Here is a 13,282-nt window from a genome sequence, read left to right as displayed (position 1 = left end):
TTTCCCAAATAACCACAGTTGCTATAATGCAAAGATTTAGTAAAACAGATCCAGGAAATTGTCAATTAAGGTGGAATGATCTAGAAACAAACAAAAAGGAAGATCTAAAAACAATTTTGTGACTTTAATGGAATGCCTCTTGTGTTCCCAGAGGACTTCCTTGGCAACTGTTACTCATCCCCTAGCTGGTAGTTCTTTTACATTCAGGCAAGTTTTATTTTATTCTGTTTCTAAAATCAGCCTGAAGACAACTTTTAACTGAGAACTGTAGGAGAAGTCTTTAGGAAAGTAATTGTTTATCTAACCACCTCAGACTCTGAGTACTCCATTGTATCAGACATGGAACCACAATTCAGAGAAGGTGGGAGTAGAGATTAACCAGAGTCGTTATCATTGGTGGTCTCAGGTTCTTGGCATGATTGGTTCAGTTGAAAGCCATTAATATAATGTCTAAGCAGAAATCATACAAGGCAGAATAAAGGAGATGTGACAGCTGTCATTAGTGAAGCAGTTGGAAAATGCTAGTCAGAGAAGACATAGCTATGAAAGAAACCGTAGAGTCCATGAAGAGAAATAATATGTGATAAGGTTGGAGAGGAAGCATAAAGTCATGTTGTGAAGAACTTGAAATATCCAGCATAAGAAGTTGATATTTGATCCTAGAGGTATTAAGGAGAGACTGTAGTCTATTGTCAGAATATATCCAACATTCCAATGAACTGAACTTGCTTTTGGTCAAATGTGATAGAACAGTATTCCTAGAAAAAAGGAAGAGATTATGTTTGAGTAATTCATTATTTTGAGGAAAGGAAGAAAAAGAAAGTAATCTCATAAACATGATGAAGCGACTGAAGACCATGTCATTCAAAAATCAGGGAAAAGAAGATTCTCTTTAAAAGCTATCTCGTAGAAGAGAGATTATCAGATTTGTTCTGCTTTGTCCTGAGAAGGCAAAACAGGGGACAATGGACAGAATTTGAAGAAGATCTCAGTAAAAGGAAAACCATCTGAGTGTCCAGAGTATTCCAGGTGTCAAAGGTCTCATCACTGGAGATCTCCAAATCAAACTGGAACAATCACTTTTGGTGTTGCAGGATTTGGGAGATACTTCTACTCAGGTATAGTGTGCTCTGTTATTTCTGAAACCCTTTCCAAATCTAAGATTCTGATTTAAAAAGCTGCAAGTACAGAAATTAAGTTCTTTCAAGTGTGTTAATTGCATAGAGGTATCAGCCTGGTTGCCTTTGGTAAGTGAGTGGGCAAATTTCTAGATCTTAGCCTGTAATGTAAATTCACTTAAGGGATTTGAGTTTTCAAAAGGACTCAGGAGAGTCATTAAGTTAAAAATAAAATAGCTCTATCTAGAGGTTTTCTAGAAAATGAGCTATTCTGTTTACCCTATTTAGATAAAGCTTTATAATAATGTGAAGTAAATAAAGAATAAGCAAACCATTATACTTGAGTGATAGTCTAGCAAGGATTAAGATAAAACATCTTTTGGTCTTCATTACATGATATTCTATGACTCAAAACTTTCCCTGCCTCCCAAATAAAAACTTCTTTGTAGACAAACCTCATTATTCTCTTGGTTCTATGGCACCTTTCAGCATTATCTCACTCTACTTCCCTCTCAAACTCTAGGCTCCACTGTAATGATAATGTAAATGGGAAAACCTTTCCTATTCATTAATAGGCCCATATGACCTACTTAAGTCACATGGAAGCCTAAGTTACATGTCCTGAGAGGAGTTTGCTGAATGGGTGGAAGGGAAGGGTGGAACAAAGCTGGGAGGAAGTTGGTCAGGCTACTCAGAGCTGGGAAGGACACAGGCAGGCAGACAGAGCTAGGCTCTTTAGTGTTTGTTTGTGGAAAGGTCCCAGCAGGAGGCAGGAAGCTTGGGAATGACTTTTGCCCCCAAACTGCACTTTTTGTCAACTACAAAACATTTTTTTTTTCTATTTTCACACCTCTCCATCTTTCTTCATATAAAGTTTTATACTGGGGATGTCCTACTCCTGCCTCATCTTCTGTTGTTAAAATCCTATTGATGTTTTAATGACCAGTTCAAACTGTACCTCTTCTGTAGCCTCTCCCTGTATCTATGAGCTTAGAGAAATCTGTTTCTCACTGGAATTCTAAACATCTTTTAATTCTCAACTTATTTTGTAATGTATATGTATAATAATTCTCTACTAAATTTTAAATTCCTTGATTATAGGCATCATACTTTATTTACCTCTTTGTCTCATGGCTCTTAGACCTATTTGTTACACACAGTATGTGCTTAAATAAATGTTCATTCAAGTTTCTGAAATATTGACTCATAGTTTAAAAACATAAATAAAAAGCAATTAATTTAAATATTAAGCATGAGAGAAAATCAGAGTATTTGACATGTAAAAAGCAAATACCAATTACATTAATGAAATATAAAGACCTAGGCTATTAACTTTCTTATCCTTGAAATAATCAATAAACAGATAATATTGGGTATATATTATGTAATCTCCACTATAATAAAATTATTGCTACATGAATTAGTTCCTTCATAGTACCATTTTACATCTGAGGAAACAGACACAGGGAGATTAAGTGATTTTCCCAAAGACCCACAAACTAATATTAGATCTGAGGCTCAAAATGAAGCCTAGCAAATCCTACTGTGAAAAGTTCTCTTGTGGTCTTTAAAAGTGAAGTAGATTAGTTTAATAGCTTGTGTGATCCTTTGATATCTACACAATGTTATTTCTGTTCGTCTTTTGATTTATGTTTTAAATTAAATGTAAAGGTAGTTTTAACATTCATTTTTACAAAATTTTGAGTTCCAAATTTTTGTCCCTCTCTCTTCCCCTTCCAAAAATAGTAAGCAATTTGATATGGGCAAAAATGTGAAATCATGTAAAATATATTTCCATATTAATCACAATTGTGAAAGAAGAAACATCCTAAAAGGAAAAAAACATGAAAAAAAGTAAATGAAAATAATATGTTTTGACCTGCATTTAGAATTCAGTTCTTTATCTGGATGTATAAAGCATTTTTCACCCTGGTTCCTTTGTGGTTGTCTTGGGTAATTGTATTGCTGAGAAGAGTTAATTCATTTATGGTTGATCATCACACAACGTTGCTGATACTGTGTGCAATGTTTTTCTGGTTCTGCTCATTTCACTTTGCATCAGTTCATATGAGTCTTTCCACTTTTTTTCCCTGAAATCTGTCTGCTTATCATTTCTTACTGCAAAATAGTATCCCATTACATTCATTTACTAGAACTTATTCAACCATTCTTCAATTGCTAGGCATCCCCTCAATTTCCAATTATTTTTTTGCCTCCCCAGAAATTGTGCTTTGTTTTTGAAGAGGACTTATGACATCATAGGGCAATGTCTTGACTTGTATATGAATTGGACTTAAGTGAGGCAGAGTTGCACAAAGTCATCTGGTTCACTCACTCTTCCGGAATCATCAAAGTCCAGTGGAAAGACAAAATTTAAGATGAATGGTGATGGTCCAAGAAGTGGTGCATGACCTTGATGCCTTTAACATCTCACCAAGCTCTGAGCATTCCACAGTGCTTACTTTAGCTACCTTCACGGCCATAGGAACAAATTGTTCTCATCTGCCTATTGCACTGGGGGACATCTTTACATGCTTGGAGTAGACATCTCCCTAACTTACTAACACGTTTGAGCATATCTCTTACCGTCAGTCTGGTTTAGCCTGTCTGCCAAAAAAGTTTTACTGGGGTTATGGTGCATACTATAGCTTCTTGGAGCCACAGGAGAGTTAGGTGAAGGTACACACCAAAAGCAGATGAGCAATCCTAAAAAGGATTCGACAAGGACTCATATGAGAGGTGCTAGTCGTCACTGACCACTTCCTCCCATATCCTCAAAATAATTATAATTGTATCCACCTCAGTCACAGACTAGGTAGTTTTATGGTAGAGTGGATATAGTATTAAATCCATAACTGGGGTTATCTGAGGCCAGATACAATACTAAGAGCACATAAGGAATGTCCTTCAGCATGTTGGATGGAAAAGCCCATTTCTGCAAACTGAGAATCTGTATAAACTGTACTAGTTAATATGAAAAGGGGGGAGAGGGAGTACCTTATTTTGGCAAAAGTCCTTAGCTACCTTTTTGATGTGAATGTCTTTGTCAAAAGATTCAAGTGTAGCATTTTAAGTACCCTTAGGGAAAGACAGACACTGTCTTAATTAATCACTGATATATTTACTGCATGTCATTCTTAATCTATGTTCAATATATGTTGAATAATGCTAATGTCTAGGTTTACTTCAAAATAAAGTCATGTTATGTGAAATGGGATGATGACTTGACATAGGAAAACTGCAAAAATTAAAAAGTCATTTTTCACTCTCCCTTTTACCTAATAACTAATAATGAGAATATTATGAGGTTTTGGTTTGGGGAGATAGATGCACTGGGCTTCTGAAGTTTAAGTAAAATATAAGAAAACAGGAATTCACTTAGTTCTAAGTTACTTTTCCTTTTGGATGCCTGTATTTCATTTAACAAGATATATTGCAATTTGTTTTAGTTGAATATTACTTATCTCATCATAGTATTTTTATATGCCTGAAAGATTCCTGACTTTATCAGTGCAGTTATTCCATCCACCAGCCCAGAGCACAGTCCCTTAACTCTCTAGTAGATGAGTTCCTGAGACCAAAATAAATGATCACCTTCTCACTTGGTTAACTTTATGGTAGGTGAGCCTCTAAATTTAGCCATGCCGTTTTTCACTCAGCACACATAAAGCCTCCAACTGACTCTATACTCTGAGCTTTTCCAGCATGGTGGGACCTACCAAGAATTATCTAGTCCTGGTATAGTTAAGGCCATTTACCATGAGATATGAGAGCAGGACCTTAGTTGAGTGCCTATAGTATTCAATTTATTAAATTTATAATCTGTATGTATATGGACCAAATATCTATTTACATTCACATTTATAAAAGGATATTGGAAATAGATCCTCAAAATCATTAGAGGTGGCAGCTGCTATTGAATCAAATGGCAGAAGATGATAGATCTAAAGATGAAAGCTTTTAATACGTCCTTCACTACTAGTGATAACATGGGTATTAAAACCTTAGCCCCTTTTTCAATTTGATACACACTATTTAACAAATAATATTTCTCCTACTCAAAAACTCATTTTAAGACAATGTCAGTGTTAAAAAATATATAACAGCTGGTGTTAATGCTAATTAATTCTTTTGCTTCTTCAATCTATTTAACTATGAATAAGTGCTCATATAATAATGGATGACTTTTCATTAAGTACAATTTTGATCATAGAAAAGCTTATACATAGATTGATTACCCAAAACATAGTACAAAAGTTTTGTTCAGGGGAATCAATATATCATTTCAAGTATAACAGGCATCTTATTTTTCTATCTATCTATCTATCTATCTATCTATCTATCTATCTATCTATCTATCTATCTATCTGTCTGTCATTAGTCCCGACATAAATCAAACTCATAAGTGGAGGAAAAAGACATCTTTAGCCAAATTAAAGGGGGTCATGAGCCTAAGTTACCCATATATCTGAGTACATGAATATCCACAAAAAATGTACAAAAAGGTTTTTATGCATTTGAAAGGAATGGAGAAAGGTAGGGGGATGCCATGAAGAGTGAGGCCTGCCCATGAGGCATCAGTCTCCCTTGCCAATCTGAGCAAGAAAATCCACTTCATTCTGGTTTCTGTTTTACTATTCATCAATCTCATTTGCCCCAAACCTTAATGAGGACACAGTGACATTTAGAACCAATTTTAGTAGCTGTGACTAGCTATGGAATACAAAGAGAATGTGGTGCTCCTGGGTGGGGTCCAGTCAAACCTAACTGAGAGTAAGTACCTATAGAATGCAAGGACATTGTTAAAATTCTGACAATACTGGGATTCTTTAGAGGGAGTGGAGGCAATATTGTATTTGATAGTAATTATACTAAAGTTAATTTTCCTATCTATATTCTCTCTCTCTATCTTTGTCTAAACGTATTTATTCATTCTTCCATTTCAATATTTCAGGGATCTATGATTCCACTGTTGTGGATAGACACTCCACTGACGTAGATAAGGACCTGTTTATAATTGAGAAGATGATTTTCAAGAACTGCTGTAGTCAAATAGTTCATAACCTGAAGCCAAACTAGTGATAAACCTCCCTGAGCTTAGACTTCTCCTCAGAGGACAGATTATAGTCTGTTGTCAACTTGCCATGTCTTTAATTAAATATTATCAACCTTCCTAGGACCTCCCAGTTCTTATTTGCAAAACCTACAAGAACTCATGTTCATTTGCACACCATGGATGAAGAATTAGAATAAGACTTTAGAAGAAGTATATAATAATATATGGGTATGTATGTTTATCTATCATCTATATATCTATCTATGCATATCTATAAACACCTATATCTACATGTCTGTGTGATTTAATGGAAAGAAGACTAATTTTAAAGACAGAAGACGTAAATTGAAATACTGACTCAGTTACTTACTATCTCTGTGAACTTGGACAAGTTATTATCCTTGGGTCTCAGTTTCCTCATCTATAAAGTAAGAGGGTATGACTAGGTGGCATCTGAGGCCTCTTCTAGGTCAAGATATGTGTTCTTATATCAATTGACTCACATTTATGAAGCACCTATTATGTGCCAGGCAATGTGCTACCCATTAAGATTAGGGGGATCTCAAGGAGTTAATGGAGAAGAAGACATATAAACAATTATGTACAAACATCATATGTACAGGAAAAACTGGGAGTGGTCTCAGAGGGAATGCACTGATTAAAGAAAACTTGGAAAGGCTTCTTTCATAAGGTAGGAAGTATGTTAGATGGGACTTGATGGAAATCATGGAAGAGAGGAAGGGAGAAGACCATTCCAGACATGAGGGACAGCCAAAGAACATGTCCAGAAACAAGAGGTGCATCTTCATGAAACATCAAGGACACCAGTGTCACTGTATCAAAGAGTATGTGCTAAAGAGTGATGTGTATGATGTGTAAGAAAACTAGAAAAATGAGGGTGAGGCTAAGTTATGAAGGGTTTTGAATGACCAAAACAAGATTTTATATTCGATCCTGGAAGTGTTGGAAAACATGGAATATATTGAGTGGGGGTAGGGGAGTATAACATAGTCTTTTATGGCAAGACCTGGTTTCAACCCTCTTTCCCTTCTTCTACTCTTATCCTCTTAATCTCTTTTACTTTTTTTATCTTTAAACCCTTGTTGATAAACTGAGGAAAGTTGTTATCCATTCTGTGATCACATTGAGGCTGTGCAGAAGTCCATTCTTAATAAATTATTTTTAATCAATTAACTAATTCTTTCATTTTTAATTCCTCTGCTATCTCTCCCTTTCTTTCTCCTTTCATAAATGATATCTCACTCTGTTATTCTCTCCATTCTAACCTGCCAAAACAAAAGTAATATATTAAGAGAAGAGTATGGCTTTTTTTCTTCCTTTTATTTCTTTGTGTCCCTTAAATTTTTAGTTCTTTAAATCATTTTTGAGCCTGGATGGAGGCTTCATGGTTTTTCTGTTACCCCTCAATCCATTTTGAGAAATAATGGCATAGAAATATGAGACAATTGATTTGATTGCTTCATCTTTTCTTGATAAACACTTTAATGGATCTTTAGTGATTTTTCTTGTTTGCACTTGTAACAACAATTTAAATGGAACTACCTTTCTCATTCATTAACAGACCCATGTGATCTGCTTGAATCACCTGGAAGCCTAAGTCACATGTGGTAGGAAGAGCTTACTGAACAGGCAGAACAGAAGGTGGAGCAGAACCAGGAGGAAATGAGTGAGCACAGTTGGGGCAGAGGAGAGAGGATGCAGGCAGTCTTGCATGGAAAGGCTCAGGCTCATGAGTGTTTGCTTGTAAGAAGGTCCTAGTAGAGCTGGGGAAGCTTGTAAATGGTTTTGCCCTCTACAACGGTCATGTTTATTAACTTCTTGGTCACCATAACATTTAGTTTTTCTGGTTCTGGAATTTGGCTTTCTGGTGTCTAAATAAATATTTTTCTTCTGCCTTCTATATGGAGAATCTTTTATACTTTGCAATTGAGAACTATGCTGTCATATTCATAGTCACCACCAGTGCTGTGACTATTGCCTTGGTGACACATTTGGTGTGATGAAAAGGATTGCAGGGTATAAAATCTCTATTTGAAAGCAGAAAGTATTTAGAGGAAGAAACTAATATCCCAGTTTGGAATAGGTTACCATATTCTTCCCTTTCTAGGGAATGGGCTAAAAGCTCTGAACCCTGTGAAAACTGGGAAGTAATGCTACAGGAAGGGCAACCTGGAAAGGTATTTGCAAGGAATTCCAATTAGCCCGGTGAAGGCGCTGTAAGGGATAAGTAGGAGAGGTTGAATTTTATTAACAGGTTACCTGTTAATAAAAGTCTATAATCAGTCCAGCACTCTGCACAACACATTGCCTTTGTCACTCTCACATCCTGTCTGCCTCTTCTCCTTGCAATAACAGTCTATTATGTAATTTTGCTGTAAGGGTGCATCTATGAAGTTTTATTACATTTAGGTAAACAGAAAACAGTGTTGGTGTTGAGGTCATGTGATGATCTCAGCAGTAAATGACCATTGCTGTTGCTGCTTCCAACCCCATTCTTCCCTAGGTTTCCATGCCAAGTCTGCTAGTCTAAGTTTACTCTAGCATTAAAGTCATCCAGAATTATAAGCTTGTCCACTTTTGGCACATTATTGATAAGGGTCTCTAGGTAGTCATAAAATTTTACTTTGACTTCATCAGGGTTTGTCATAGTATTAGTGTAGGCAATGATGATGGTAGCATGGCATTTTCTTGCAAGTGGCAAGCATATTGTTTTGAGCCTGTCATTCAGTCCTTTTGGCATGTATACCAGCTTGCTGATTAGATTAGTTTTGATTGAAAAACCCACACCAGCTTCATGGTGTTTCCTTTCACCTCATCCACTCCAGAAAAATGTATATGCAGCTCCAACTTCAATAAGCTGGCCTTCATTTGCCTACATTGTTTCAATCATGGCTGCTATTTGGATGCAATACCTGTTGAGTTCTCTTGAAACAAGAGCAATTCGTCTTTCACGTCTAATGGATTTTGTGTTGTCTATTAGTGTGCACACATTTCATGGGCTGATGATGAGTGGAATTTTCTTTTCAGATTTTTTGTACATTTTGTACTTTTTTTGTGTGTTTTGACCACAGAGTGGGATTCTCTGCCTGACGTGATAATTAGGCCTGGGTTGGGTGAGCAGACAATGTTTAGGGCACCTTTTCTAGCCCCCCTCCTCACACCATGAAGTGAGCAGTTCAATCCTTAAAAGACTGCTCAGACACCTAGGGTGATGCCAATTCCCACTGCTACTTCCAGTGAGAAATGATCCTATGACCTGGGCCACCAGTGTGTAGGGTTGTGACTACAGTCCCCCACATCTACTGCTTCATCACTTGCTTGTTCGCACAGGACTTTGAGGCATAATAGTGAAATGGCATGGGTGATGTCTTTTGATTTGTTCATAAATTGGATTTAAGTGAGGTAGATTTGCATTAAGTCATTAGCCTCACTCTGTCTTCTGGAGTCATCATAATCCAGTGATGGGACACAGTCAAGATGGATGGTGATAGCTCAGGATGCAGTTGGTTTCTAACCAAGCTCTAAGCACTCCACATCACCTGCTTCATCTGCCTTCATGGCCATTGGAACAAATTGTTCTCATCTGCTCATTCCACCAGAAGTCTTCATATGCTTGGGCTAGACACCTCCCCAACTCACCAATGGCTTTGAGACCTCTTAGTTGCCCTCAACCTGGTTTGGTCCATCTGCCAGAACGATTTACTGTAGTATGGCCACTGCACATGCTGCAGCTTCTTGGAGCCACAGGTGAGGGTTAGGTGGAACAGGTGGACATTAAAGGTGGAAAGAGCTCTGAAAAGGGTTCAGCAGCTATCACATCAAAGGTATTGATCCTCCCTGAACACACTCTATACCCCAAATATAGTTTATAACTGTACAGAAAGAAATTTCAAACATGGAAAAATTAGTGTTCATTAACAGAATTACAAGATTAGTTAGTTTCATTGACAACTTCTAATGATAGATACACAAGAGCTTGGGGACTAATATTTATATTTTGTTAGGGCATAATGAAGCTTTGCAAGACTGCTAATCAGGTGATTTATATTTTACCTTGGTTAAACATCATCCAATAAAAAAATCGAAGCTTGACATTCTTTCCTCTTAAATGCATAAGCTCCCTCTGCTATAAGCCAATACTACTCCCCAGACAGCACAGCTATTTTTCTCACATACTTTCCAGGATTCCCAGACCTTTCAGACCTCACAAGATTCCTGTCAGTCCTGAATTTGGCTGTCATGGTATATTCATCTGCCTGATATTAAGAGAGAACACATAGAAAGAAAGAAAAGGACAGACAGGCTACTCTTTTGTCAGACAGTATAGTTGAGTCAATGTTGGAAGTTCCATCAGCGTCACCATGATAACAGTCTTAAGGACCACCCTTCTCAATTGATCACTTGAATCATGTGATGAGTCTCAGAGAGCCATGACCAAGGGAGACAAAGCTGGAGCTTTCTCTTTTTACCAAACAGTAGTCTACCAAATTGTTACTGTCATGGGGGAAAGGGAGGACCAGTCAATCAAATACCAAGTATATAAATGCTAGGGGTATAAGGTAAGGGGAAGAAATCCCTTCTCTTAAGGAGAATATACATTAAAGGGGGGAACAAAATATAAATGTTGTGGCCTAGGGACAAAGGATTTTCCATGTTGTTATTTTTAGCTCTAGGCTCCACATTTCCAAAGATGATTAAGAAAAAAAGTAAAAGAAGGTATATGATCTAAAATATTTATAGTGACAAACTTTGTGGTGGCAAAGAACAGAAAATTGTGAGGATGCCCATAAATTGGGGGGGATGGTTGAATAAGTTGTGCTATAAGATCATGATGGAATATTACTGTGCTATAAGAAATGATGAGCTCATTGATTTAAAAAAATATATGAATGGACTTGCATGAAAAAAAGAAGAGTGAAATGATCAGAACCAGAAGAACTGCTAACTTTCAACCATAGGCCAGGCAAGCCAACCTAGCAAGCACCAAGGCATTCTGAAGGAAAGAAAGGAGGCATCAACTGCTAGATAAATCAAGCTACCACCATGATGTTGGCTACCATTTCCTTTCAGTCCCTAATGGGACAGCCCACGTCAGTGAACCCAAAAGACCTAGGAATAATGACATTACATATTGATATTAAGCAAAAGGTATGAATGTCTCCTTTGCCAATGAACTCTAAGGGCAATGGGACTTTTACAACTGATTTGCTGCTGAAACCTTCTTGTCTCCCCCTTTAGAATATGAGCTCCTTGTGAGCAGAGACTGCTCTAATTTTCTGTTTGTACTTACATTTAACACTTAGAATAGTGCTTTGCACAGAGTTCTTAATAGTGCTTGCTTGAGTAATTTGTTCTTTCTTATATGTATATAGCATCAATGCAATATTCACAGCACTTACGGCAGCAGTGAATATGCTGATGCAATTCTGAATTGTGAAATACAACAGACTCTTCACATGGAAGAGAGAACCAAAACATTTATTCAAACACCAAAAGTTGAATCCATCACAGTAACAAAGAAATCCATCATCATAACCAAGAAGTCTATACACATTATCAAGACTTCCTAGAAACAGCTTCCTCTAAGCAAAATCTCAAACAAGCTCTCTCACTCACTCTAGTCAGCTATCTGTTTGCCTGCATCCTTCTCAGTTCTGATTGCTCTCTGACTAACTTCCTCTCTGCTCTGATCTAATTCTCATTTTTCCTGTTCCCCCCTTCTTGCTCCACCCCTTTCTGTTCCATGTGACTTAGACTCATGTGATTCGGGCTTCCATGTGACTTAAGCAGCTCACAAGGGCCTATAAATGGATGGGAAAGATCCATTAAGAAGCAAAACTACATTAACAATCAGAAAAAATGCATTATCAATATAATATGTAATAAAGATTAGAGTATACACCATGGAGCATCCACTCTCCTTCAAAGCTACCTCTGCGAAGCTGCTCATCGATAAAGACCTGGGTGCTTTGGATGAACAAACAATCCCCATATTGGCCACTGGGCATGGGAAATCAATAGCTAAGTGGATCTTTAAAGGGAATGAATAATCCTCTCTGAGTCTCTCTCTTTTATTTTCTTCAGATCATGTCAGACTATTCAGACATATGCCTAGAAATGGGGGAGGAGATTGGTATTCTTCCTTCTATCCTGGGAGAAATAGTGATCTGTAAGCATATGGCATCTAAAGTACTTATGGGGACTTACACAGGCCTCAGTTTGACTTCTGAGCTATTTCTTATGTCTTGTTTTTTTCTTTTTGTAGGTGATCACTGATCCTGAGTTGGATCTGTGAAATGTTGCAGGAAACCTTATGAATTTAGAGATTTCAGAGATCCTGAATCCTTTGATTGGAGCAGACCAACGCAAAAGAGAATCTTTGCATCAGAGTGGATTATCACTTATAGGAGGAAAAGTTGTTTAACCTGAAGCCAGGGACCTGAGGGGAGTTATCTGAGCAGTGCAGAGTCATGGTAAAATAAGATTTCTTTTGAAATTGTCTTTTAAACCGCTTCATGTTCTGATGTTTAAGTATCAATTTCACAGAATAGTATATATGCAGCTATAAGTTACTGCATTATTTTGAGTCTTTATTAATGTTAATTTTGGAGAGACTTTTGGCTTTACCATTTCCCTAATTAGCTACTCAAAAAAGCAATTTGCATTCCTTGTTCCCTAAAAAGAGCTGCTATAAATATTTTTGTACATATAGGTCTGTTTTCTTTTCAGGATACAGACCTAGTGTGGATATTGCTAGGTAAAAGGGTATACATAATTTAAAGTCTTTTGGGCATAGTTCCAGATTGCTGTACATAATGGTTGAATCAGTTCACAACTCTACCAACAGTGAGTTAATGTCTCATTTTTTCCACATCCCCTCCAACATTTGTCATTTTCATTTTCTGTCCTATTAACCAATCTAACAGGATGAGGTGGTACCTCAGAAGTATTTTAATTGGCATTTCTCCAATCAACAGTGAGTTAGAGTATTTTTTCCTGTGATGATAGCTTTGATTATTTCATCTGAAAACTATTCATATCTATTGCTCATCTATCAATTGGGGAATGTCTCTGATTTTTATACATT

The sequence above is a fragment of the Notamacropus eugenii genome, chromosome 6 (assembly GCF_028372415.1).
Source record: "Notamacropus eugenii isolate mMacEug1 chromosome 6, mMacEug1.pri_v2, whole genome shotgun sequence".
Classification (NCBI taxonomy): Eukaryota; Metazoa; Chordata; class Mammalia; order Diprotodontia; family Macropodidae; genus Notamacropus; species Notamacropus eugenii.
Note: the sequence above shows the minus strand (reverse complement) of the source record.